Source organism: Magnolia sinica, chromosome 17, assembly GCF_029962835.1.
Source record: "Magnolia sinica isolate HGM2019 chromosome 17, MsV1, whole genome shotgun sequence".
NCBI classification, from domain to species: Eukaryota; Viridiplantae; Streptophyta; class Magnoliopsida; order Magnoliales; family Magnoliaceae; genus Magnolia; species Magnolia sinica.
This window is the reverse complement of record NC_080589.1, coordinates 848,060-861,084: the sequence shown is the minus strand read 5'-3', so window position 1 is coordinate 861,084 and position 13,025 is coordinate 848,060.

Genomic DNA, 13,025 nt, shown 5'->3' with positions numbered 1-13,025 from the left:
AGCTTAGGGAGATCAATTTAAATGCAAGGACTGGCAATGGGCAGCCCTGGGGTTTGTCAGGCCCAGATCTTAAACCATTTGGGCCCTACCTATTGATTTCGCTGGCCCACTTCTGGCATTGCCAGTCCTACTTCTATTTGGTTACGAGCCTGGTCCAACATGGGCTAGGCCTGTTCTCGGCCCTTAAAATCCCATTGAGCGACTCGGCCCGGCCATTCCACACACGTGCATGCATGGAACTCGATCCAAATTTCTCAAGTAGGAGGCCATTACCTGATGGGATTTAATAAAAAAATTTAAACTTATGGACGATCCAAACTGTCGGATTGGTGACCATCAATGAATGTTTGGAATGAAAAATAGTCAATAGTCCAATTTCAATGCACTGCTCGAATGTCCCACACACTTGACAGATTGGCACGTGTGCTGGGGGCATAAGAAAGAAGTCATCTTATACAAAATATTCCATTAACTAAAAGGGGAAGCTGAACAAAGAAGAGGCCTCTTTTACTTTGTGCATAGAAACTAAGAAATTTGGTGCCCACATAAAAATGTGGGGGTGGTATGCACTGGAGTCGGTATCTTGCGCAGCAATTGTGTCTCCATGTTTCAGTAATCTAGACCATTGATCTATTGCACCTTATTGTGGATAAGTTGTGGCCTAAAAATCTCCTCATATAAATTATTCATCTCTATTGTCGTCAACTCCTGGGAAAGCCAATCGGAATAGGTTGCGTGTAATTTGATAGATTTGTGTGGTGTATTTAAAGATTTTTGGGATACATGAAGAAGATTCTATAGTAATACAGCATATCAAGAAACACCATGTCATCCATTAAGTGGTCCGGTAAAGAGTAATAATGTTGAAGCGGTTAGAGGACAGATGACAAATTTAGAAGCAGAGAGGGTTAGGTAATGCTGAATGGTTAAATCAAACCAAACAAAATATATCTTTTAATTATTCCTTCCATTATCTTGCATTTACATTCTTTGGTGTAATCCTTTCTTTTTGTCAGTCATTTACATTATGTAGTGTAATTCTTTACCTTACTCGCTATTTATAATCTTTAGTGTAATCCGTAACATTAATCAGGTAGTTATTAACTTTAGACATAATTTGAGTCTATATTTATACGTTGAATTTAGTTCAAGCACCAATCAAAGTTCTTTATTTAAGAAGGTGTTTTGCAATTGTCCTCTGAATAATTGTAAGAAATTCTTTCTTATTATTATTTTTTATCTGTATTGAAAAGCCTTTTCAAATAAAAGGTAAATATGTAACCTATTATCAGAGGATCGACCCTATCCTTTGATTATTGCCGATCATTTTATCATAATGTGCAAGTAGCTAAATAAGTGACTGATCTTATTCAATCTTGGTCGCATGCTACTTTTTTGTCTATTTAGGTGCTTGGGGTTCTAGTTGTTCGATTTGAATTGAGTTGCACATTCAATTTTAACAAGCGCGCATTTATCACATGATTGAAACTGTAAATCAAACCACAACACAAATAAAGGGCTAGGAACATACGGACCACTTTCAATGAAAAAGTCTCAAATACTTAATAACACCAATGACCTCGATTACTACTGGACCATCATTCCAATTATCAAAATCAGATATCCATGTACTCAGAGATGTGGGTCACCTTATCTAATCACTTTGGTTAGACATAACATTGAGCACAAGCAATCTATAACAGGAAAATGACAGAGTAAGCCGTGGTGTATTGTAATATAGTATACCATCAGTCACCGGTAGCGGATTAGGTGTTAACCGGGTAACACCTTATGGTGAGAATTACCCTAACCGTGGGGCCCACTTTGATGATGTGTTGTACATCCACACTGTCCATTCCTTTTTCCAGCCCATTTATGGGCATGACCTCAAAAGTTACGTAGATCCAAATATCAGGTGGACCACCACAGGATATATAGATACCTCAGTTGAAGATTCAAAACTTAAAGCTTGAAATTCCGTGATCAATTGATTAACCTTACAAAATCAGAAATATTATCCACACGTACTTTTCCTCTATAAAGACATCCATCCACTAGTAGAAAGATCAAATGCTTTTGTTAGTTAAAGCCGCTTTTCAAAAGAAATTAAAGGTTAAAATATTGATATGAATGTTGCAAATGTTACAGATGATTAATGAACGTTTCAAAAAAAAAAGAAAAAGAATGCATTTTTTCATGAAAACTTCTCTCTATGCATGTGTCCAATGTAGTGTGCATGCCCCACCGTGATGATCATCAAATGTACCAAAAATTAGCCAAATCCGATCATCAGTTGTGTGTGTGTGTGTATATAATGCTCACTTGTTCACCTTCTTACCTGAGCACATGTTGCACACATATCATGGGCACATAATCTGAATGGTCTATGTGATGTGGCACCTCTTGAAACTTTATGGGCCGAATTTTCAGCCTGATCCAAAACTCTAGTGGGCCATAGAAAAGAGAAATGCAAATCAAGGGAGAAAACTATTTTCTTTTGCTAGGGCCCACTAGAGTTTTCTATCATTCTAAAAGTTGGGCTAGTGATGTTTCAAGGGGTGTCGTATGACTTTGACCCGTTCAGATTTTGTGCCTAAGACAAGTGTGTAAAGGTGCGCACAAGTGATGGATAGCCCTTTTGGCTCAAAGACCAATAACACCTTCCCTTATGCTTTTCTTTCCAAATAAAATTACTTTTAATTTTTAAATATAGTAAAAAACCATTGTGCCGTTAATTTCTTTAAAAAGAAAAATTAATCATAAACAAGTTAGCCATTTTTTGAAATGATAATATTATCACTCTTCCAACTTTCCGAAACCTTAAAACTTTGACCCAAACTCTCTTTCTTCTCTCAAACACAAATCCTAACCCTACCCTCTTCCAAATTAGGGGTGTAAAACAAAAAGGTCTTTCTACATGGTCAACAATGAACTATAAGTAAGAGTAGTTATGAGTTGGGCTAGGGCGAGGTGGACCCAAGCCTACCTTACCTCTAGTTGTACCGGGTGGGGCCAATCTTGTAGATAAAAAGAGTTATTATGGGTTTAAAATAAGTCCATTTTAGGAAACTTTATTCTCCACTCACAATAAATTCTAGATTAAACGATTTTGATCATTGAAGCATGACTCCTATACATGTATATGCAAATAAGAACCATTGCAATTGTCTTTTGAATCATTATAGTGGTGGCCCAATTAATGATTGAATTGGCCATCAGACCATTCATCATCGGCCTTGGCCCAGCCCACACTAGCCTAAATTTCTTGACTAGGCCTAACCCTTGGGCTAAATTTAGGGGCCGAAGCCCTGACCTTATAGGGCTGAGTTGCCTAGGCCTAACATAGTTTAGGCATGTTTTAACCATGAATGTCAATCATAAAATGATTTTTGATCAAATATAAAAATTCAACATGTTACGAGGGAAAGGAAAAGTGTTATTTGTCTTTGAGCCAAATGGCGAACTATACATTAAAAACACTAAAAAAAAATTGTAATCCATTTAGAAACCTTCATTATTGTGTGCCCATGTGATAATTGTATTGGCCGCATTTTTTTGTACGGATGACTTGAGAAATGAGCCATTTTAAAACGCTGAGCATTATGCCAGTAGGCTTGCAAGTGGAGTAGGCCAGTATCAAGAAAATTAGCGACGGATCATAGCCGCCACAACCCCACCAAAGACAAGGTTCCATTTCAATCTCAGATCAGCCATTGTGCTTTAAAAAAAAAAATTTAATTAAAAAATAATAATAATAAAATAAAATAAAAACTGGTTCTAGGCTGCGCCAGACCATTAGAAAGTAGTCGGTCCAATAGTAGTAAACAAGTCAGGTTGGTCCAAACCAACGAGTTAGCCTTTAAACATACTTAAGCCCAGGCTCAGCCCAATTAGTTACTGACCAGGCCCAACACACCGGCTTCCCGGTTCATCCCAAACCTGGCTTAACTGGGCTGGGCTAGGCCAATGAATGGGCCAGCTGTAGCCAAGTTTAGGGAGAGCAATTTAAACGCAAGGTGGCCGTTCAGGCACTGATCTTGAACCATTTGAACCCAGCCTAACCAAAATGTTGTTTTTGCCTGGCCCACTTCTGTCACATTACCAGCCCTACTTCTAGTTGGTTCCAAGCCTGATCCAACATGGGCTAGGCCTGCTGGGCCCTTAAAATCCCATTGAGCTACATGGCCCACTGACAACCCCGTGCATGCACGTGCACACGGCCATTCCACACGTGCATGAACTTATTTTGAAATGTCTTCTTATATATTTTGAATATTCAAATTTCTCCACCCTTGGAAAATTAAATATTGGGGTAAATTGTCCTGCCTTATTATAGCCTAGCATCTCTAAAATATACAATGACCGAAGCAAATGATTATTTTTGCCCATGCAATTAGTTTTAGAAAACTGATAACAACTGAAATTTTACATGATGCGAAGGGCCCGTTTGGATACCACCAAATAAATTACTTTTCTACTTACAGCAATAGACAAGCAATTTATTTCAGATAAGTTTGGTTTATGATTAATTACAAGTAACAATCTTACTCAAAAATACTTAAACACTTCAGTTAAAAATTTCAACTTTTTTATTTTTCCTATGTTGCTAAAAAGAGCCATAAGCGGAGAAGGAAAAGAGGAGAAGATAAATATGCTATTTACCAAACATACTTATCATCTTAATAAGTAAAAACTAAGATAAGCTACTTGTATCGTAAGTAGCTTATCTTAAGCAACTTACTATTCAAACGCTCCCTTACCTTAACTTGAAAGCATTGTGTAGCCTTTTCCAGTCACATGCCCAAAAACATTCCAAGATGAAGCACGTGCGATAGATCTGAGCCTTCTATCAAGTTTAAAATAATTCATCTATGGCAAAAAAAAGGGGGAGGCCAAAAATCAAGGGTAGATTGGATCATCCAATTAGTATAAACTTTACAGTGTAGACCCTGAAATGTGTTCTAGACTTGATGGACAGATCAGAACGTTTGATTGATTGTGCACATGGTCTAATACAACTAGGCGCGCCGGAGAATTTCTATGGGCTATATGTACACACACTTGGGCAGTGTGTGACGATCCATATGCATCGACAGAGCCTGTGTACAAGTGGCATGCATGTGTCTGAAATTGGACGGTCCAAATTGTCAGCCACACTTTAGATTGGGCCATACAGAGAAATATTAGCTTAGTTGAATGAACTTAACCTCTGATTAATGGACACTTATTTATTGAAATTGGACGCTCTACAATTTTTTATTTCAAACATTCATTGATTGTCACCAATTGGACAGTTTGGATCGTCCATTAACTTTAAAATTTTGGATTACGTTGTGATTGTCCACATTTTACCTACAAAATGCCAGCAGCCATCTTAGATTATTTTTATTTTTATTTTTGGAAGATCCCTCTCTAATCAGAGGTTTCTCTCCCTTTCCCTCTCCACGTGCATTGTGCATGGTACGTGCACAATGGTCTGGGCTGGGTTATTTGCCATTGAGCCCATCCCTCAGGCCACTTTTAGGGGCCCAAATCCACTCTATAGTGCTGGCCCATCACCACCCCTACCAAAGGTCTATATATAAAAGAGAAGTATAAAAGATGTCACCTTCTTTCATTTTCTAGCCCTCATGGTTTTAGTGGACAACCTATTTGATAGTTGGATCCATCAAAACCTTCATGTTTTTTATTTACCTTAGCCGTTGTATTTACCGTCCACCACCATGTGGATAAAATACATGCTTTAACATGGAGCACATATTTATAATGGATTTCAAAATTTACTAGAAATCCCACTATATCTTGTGTTGGGACTGAAATATTAAATACCTGGATTAATCCAATCATTTCCATCCATTTCAAATGCCCCTAATGAAATTTGTAAATCATTGAATGTAGTTCAATACTACAATTTTGCATACGATGAGCAGTGGAGAATTTACAGCTAACCTCACCTAGCCCAACCCAACCTAACCCACTTCAAGTTGGGTTATGGACTTATAGTTGAGCATTCACCCTAGGGGTTTAGGGGTTTCTTCTACTGTTGTTGGGTTGGGCTTGCATCAACCCTCCCACTTCAACTGGACCAATTTTCCTCCTTAGTTATTTTTGGTTCTTGGTTTGTTTTTTAATTATGCAAGCATGCCAGAATTTATACAATAGCTTGATCCAAACCGATCAACTTTGACCCCAAGTGTTAAAATAATCAAATATGTCCAATATGAATGTATGTAATCAGATTCTGAAAAGATTGGTAGCTTACTCAATCACTTGTATAATTTGATAACGATCAAGCAATAGTCAGAGGGTAGGATTCTTCCTCCGAAGATGAGTTACTTAGGACCTTCTACAAGAAATAATTTTCATAATACCATTGCAAATCAAACAAAAGAAAAACTCACAATCAATTATTAAAGCCGATTGCAATAATATGTCTTTTAAAAGAATAACTTAATATTAGATAGAGAACAAATCTAACATATGAGCGTAAACTTGTATTACAACTAAATATTATAGTTAAGAATTATATTTACTGAATTATCACTACTCTTAGGATAAGATGAGATAAAGAAAATTGATAAGATAAAATTAATGATTAATTTGTTGGTTTTGATATTTGTTTGGGATATCTTACTCTGTTACATTTATATGTTATTTATAGAGTTCTATTATAACTTATTTCTCTATATCTTTTTTTCATATGACAATCAAAAAGTTACTTTTTAAATTATTCTCTTATTATGTTTCTCTTTTATGACTGTTACTCTTCTTAACACCTCTCAGTCACTTGCTTTACTTTCGCCGGCTAAGATTTTGTTTTTACGACCTTCAATCATCTTTCATATTTTAAACAATTCAACTACACTTCTTGTATATCAACCATAATATTTTGCCGGCCATTCTCTAACGTGTAAAATTAAACATATACCAGCTGTAAATCTTTAAAAAGGGTTCCAAATCTTTGAAGATACTTTATCCACTTTCTATCTCTCCTATAATGCCACATGTCATTTTTTTATTGGCTTTTTGAGAATTATCAAAATTAGGATACAACAGTTATAACCAATGCTCTAACTATTACACACAGACAAAATAAGCTATTCCGGAACTTTCCATGCATTGTTTAATTTTCCAAATTATCCTTACGACAGCTCAACATTAAGCTTTATCCTATTCATTTTGTCAAATAAATCACAGCCGTTGATCCACACAAGTCTCTAGACGGAACAGATTTCTAGTGGGCCCAAAAGGCCAAACCACATATTTAAGATAGATGAACCACCGCCACTAGTACAAACAAACAGACAGAAGTTTTAACATCATCCACAACGAGCCACTGAGTTTGAACCTACAACCCTGCAAGGCTACAAATACTCCCTTGAATTGAACGGAAGCAAACAAGCAAATTCCATCTCCTTTCCCCACCACTCCCTATCCCAGAAGTTTTGCAGCCGCGCGTGTGCACGACCTAAATTCAAGCGCCCATACACACACGTGCAAATGTTACACACGTGTGTGAAATCCAGGCCGTTCATCTGGTAGAAACTCAGTGCATGTTTATTATTCCACAAATCTGGATGGTCCACTTAAGAGGAGGCGTGGATTAATACCAAGCTCCGTTGGGCCGACTATGATGTTTGTGTTATCGGTACTCTGTTTGTCTGTTTCTCCAGCTGATTTTTGGACAGAAACCCAGATCTGTTAAAGACCCAAAATTCAACTAAGCCACGAAACAAAAAGTGAGGATGAAAGGCTAACAATTGGAATAATCATGCCACCCATCTTATTCATAAGGTGATTGGCAAGTGGATGAAAGGAAAACACAAATATCAGCATCAACGAGGATTTTCAAGACTTCTTTGGTTTCACAAAAATTTCAATGGTGAGAGTTGAGTCTATCTGTTTCATGTGGCGTAGCTCACTTGAGTTTTGGATTACCATTATATCTGGCTCATGTCCTCGGTATAGGGATGGGAAAAATCGATGGAGGGAGTGGATATGGCAAAAACATCATTGTCGGCCCCATTGAGTTTGGGTTGCAGGGGATTCTAATAACCGTCTGATATAACCAAGTTGTGTCCACAACAGGTATACACTTCATTATTGTTGCAGGGGACATTGGTTGTGTAGCATGGTGAGTAAACTCTGTGGGGCCCACTGTGATATATGTGTTATTATCCAGGCCGTCCATTTGTTTTTTCAGCTCATTTGACAGTACAGAGATAAAATTGAAGCATATCAAAATTGACGCTGCCCCATCTTGTTATAGTTGCCAGCAGCACCATCAGCCCCTCGCCTCTGTGGTCACCTTTTCCGGTTCAAGCTGGGCTAAGGCTGGTGATGTAGAGAGGGCTGGGACATTTTCATGGCTAAAATGGATCAAAAAGGTCCGATTGATGACAGAAGTGATCCAGACCGTCAGACCTTAAATCGGGCATATCTCTCCATCCGGATTAAGTTATTTTTCCACCCAACTCAACTCCGCTGGGTTGCCTAAGCCGGATTTACGAAATACCACCAGATTGACAATCATTTTTTAGTTGTGCCCAACTCAAGAAGTGGTTAAAATGATTAAGAGAACAGCTTGGTGAGCCAAATAGGACACTACCGGATTAGAGAAGTCTATGTGAAGAAAAGCCCCATGTATTCTAATCAGTTATCCTTGAGGAAGATGGTGATCGACTTCATCACGTTCGTTACTGCGTCAGCTGGCCTTGTAGATGTATTTTGGCCAGGCTCAGGTTGGACTATTTCAGCCTATACGGGCTCAGGTTAGATTTGGGCTTAAGTTGCATAATGTAAGCTGGGTTCAAACCAACGGACCACAATCCATTCACATGTATGATTCACTTGATTAGTATTGCAACCTCATTCATACATCACAAAGCGTTCAATAAAGGGTCCACCTGTTGAATGACTCAAATCTTACAATCACTTGCCATACAGGCACGTGCGCAGCGCTTGTATTCGGCCCATGCAACTGCAAAGAGACTCCCTCTCTTAATCTATTTAAAACTTATCTTCCACGCGGAAAAGTCCAAAAGTCAGATGTGGGTCATACGTGCACGACTTTTTAAAATGAACACAATCCACTCAAACGGAAATCCCCTGCACTCAGCCTCCCAGCATTTCTCTAGGCTTGATTGGCATGGCCCACCAGTTTCTACCACTGCATACCACGTGGCGACTCCAGATTGGTTCTCCGTGCCATGTCCTCCAAACCTATGATTCAAGACCACTTTATATATATATATATAGGAGGTCTAGGAATTCCTTGACCGCTTATAATAATGTGCCGAAATGACAAGTTTGCCCCTCCTAGGCTATTGGGGTATTAAAATATAGAATATGTGGACACGCATATCATGTGGTTGAGGTACGTGTATTATTTTATGCATATCATATGTATCGTTTTGTGGACTATCCAACCGGCTATTTGCTAATTCACCCAATGAATAACTTCCAATTTATTATATGCCTACAAAATCCATCTTGTAAAATAAGTTGGCCCACCATGAGTATCATATTGTGTAAAAATCAGTGCGATCCACTAATTAAATGGGCCACATCAAAGTAAATAATGAATTTTTGGCAATACATAATATTGAATGGTGTGGCCCACATAATGAGTTGATGGAGATGATTTTTACAATAGGATACCCTCGTGGTGGGCCACATATTAGATGAGTTGGATGTTGTATGCAGCTAACATGATATAACTTTATGCTTTGTGGACGGTTAACTTATGGTCTACCTAATTGGACATGAGCATATATTAGTATATTTGTTGGTTTAGAACTTCGTCACTTGGTAGACATATCATGATATAAGTGGGCATGCCAAAATTGATTGTATCTGATTCAAACCAAAATTATAGACCTCTAGATTGGAGTGGTGCTTGGTCAAGTGTGTAATGAGTCATTTATTCAACCGTCTTCTATTTAACCAGCTGTGGAGTGCAATGTTAGGCGATTTGTGAAGATTGGAAATATTCCTCCAATAAGTCATTTTCTACATTAGGAATTAAGAACTTTTAAATATACAACAATTGTATAATTAAGCGAAAATAAGTCGAAGATGAATGCAGAAAGGCAGAACTTATCACTAAAGTGGGATTGTCAACTAAGCTGAGACCAACAAGGTGCCTTGTCAAGCAGCACGCTGATAAGCGAAGATTGAATAATGTTAAGATTACAATCTATTGTCGACCCAACCTATGACCATATAGGTGAATGATTCTAACACTATGGTATTCTTTTATATTCGACACATAGGCATAGATGAAAAAAAACTATAATTATTGGCTAAGCCGATTAAGCTCAAGGCAATAATGGACTAAGCTAATCCTAAAGCCTAAGGACTCCACGGTTGTTGAGTACCATAGAAAGATAAGTTAAATGTCTGGATTTATTGTTGTTTGTATTGAATTTAGCCGATTGATCATGAATCTTCCTCATTATACTCTCTTTTGCCATCTACAGGCTCCTTGATGAAGTCGTAAGAATAATAGTTAGCTACGTGACAATCTTGTATATGTCAACTATAAGGTGGTGGTTACATTCACTAGATCATGATGATGAACCATTTGGTGAATGTAATCTTAATTATCCCATCGATAACCTTTCGCACGTCCTTCAATGCTAATGCAGTCTTAAAAGTTACAAGCTAATCTTATCTCCAAATCATGTGTTATTATGTGTCATGTGACCACATCTATGCCATCTATCTAGGACCACCAAATCTTTTCCAAATACTATTATAAGGGTTTTTCTTTTTCTTTTTATTTTTTTTAAAATCTTTACTCGTTAATGGCCAGCATTGTGCTATTTATAATGTGAAGACCAACAAGCTACAAATGTGGCATTCTCCAAAATGGGTGGAACATCTGAGCAGTGATAAGGTGGGCCCTTACAACGACGAACATATATGAAAAGTGGGCCGGTCCACGCTGCAGGTGGTCACGCATGTAAGTTGGATGTGGACCGCTGATAGTTATATTCAAATAATCCATTGTTCTGGAATAGGGCTGGCCAACCACGTCAATGGATGATCTTGACTTCTGCATATAGTCGTTTTCATGGTCAGGGCCACTTGTACACCACTTTTTCCACGCACTTTACGGCATAGTTTAAAATATTAAAATTCAACTGGACTCTAACTTAATTGATCAGTTGATTTGACTCAAAAACTTGGGCTAGTTCTTTGAAAGGGTGGATGGTTTATTTATTTATTTAATATTTAAAAAGTATAAATAATATATAAATATTGCCAATTTGAAGCTCACTCTTCACTCAGTTGAAAAGGGATTCTGAGATCTACAGTCTTGATGTATGCGTCTTCTAAGTGATTTTTGGTAAATCAGAGTTGTTGGGGCTAAATAGTTGTGCACATTAGATACAAGTAAAGCAAGAGCGCAAAAGAAAATAAAAGATGAAAAAAAAAAGAGAATAATTTGGGTGCTTTGCTTGGCACAGGTAGCACTGCTGCATTAAATGCGTGTGTAATGATGTGGTTCAATTAGATTCAAGTAATTATCCCCTTAATCCATAACTCAAGTGGTCGACTGAGTACATGATACCTCATTTCAACACGGAGGTCTTGATATCGATCCCCAGTGGCGGTCTCTAACAGCTAAGTGTGAAATGACAGTGGTTGTACTAACAAGCTGGGGAAACTGGTAACGAGTCCAAAACTTTCGTGGCCCTCATGAGATTTTGTCTTGATGTATGCGTCTTATCCACGCCATACATCTTTTTTTGACAAAGTACAGAACCCCTGACCGTCCGTCTCTAGCTAGGTCTGGTGAGGGTAGTACCTACATCAAGGAACTCGCGCGTGTCCATTATCAGGCTCGTTCGATGAATGCGAAGTTCCAACTACAGAACCAAAACGTGTCGGCCCTCCGTTACTTTTTTGACTAACGTCGACTGATTCTTATCTCCTTAACGGCCCCCATGACTAAGCGACAACCGTGTCTTGTTTATGAGCTGACACGTAGCATAGCATCGCGGTTTCGTGATGAACGGTCGGCAAGGCTTTTAAGGAAAAAAAATCAACGGTTGGTGAACGGCTAACATAAACAACCGGACGAGAAATAACCACAAAAATTAATAATAATAATAATAAAACTTTGATACTCCGTCAATGTGATGACGATACGCAGTGTTACTTGAAAATTGCATACGTGGCATACAATTAACGAAAAATAGACCGTTCGGATTATGGTCCCAGTGGCATGTGCGGTTCTGTCGGTGGGGCGCCGATTAGGTACTTCCCCAGCCTGTTCCGAGCTCGGGACAGGCGGACGCTCTGAGGGCCACTGAGGGTCTACCGTGATGTTTTAATTTTATCCAAGCCGTCCATCTATTTTTCCATATCATTTTAGATTACTGGATAAAAAATAAGACAGATCTAACATTCAATTGTACCACACCACAGGAAGCAGCGGTGCTAAGGATACCCACGTTGAAACCTTCTTAGGGTCCACCGTGTTTTTTATCTGCCATCCAACCTGTTTATACGCTCATATACACGTGGGTGAATTGAAAAAACAAATACCAAAGTTGATCCAAAACTTCTGTGGTCCCCAAGAATTTTTCAACGGTATAAATCTAATACCCACCTTGTGGTCCATTTAAGCCTCTAATATTCTCCATTTTTGTCTTAATAATTTAAAATGATATGAAAAAATGGATGGACGGTGTGGATAAAATTCAAACGTCACAGTGGACCCTCAGTTGCCCTCGGAGCGTCCGCTTGTCCCGAGCTAGGAACAGACGGGGAAGTACCTAATCGGTGCCCCTGTCGGTGTAAGATAAGTACACCACGTGTACAAATTCTTAGAGGGCGCGGATTAAGTACTACCCCACCGGGACATAGCCAGAGGAGGATGGTCCTGTCAGGGTTTTGTGGCGCCACCATGATTATATGTTTCATCCAAGCCGTCCATCCATTTTGAAAGATAATTTTAGGGTATAAGTTCAAAAGGGAGGCAGATTGAATGCTCAGGTGGACCACAGCACAGT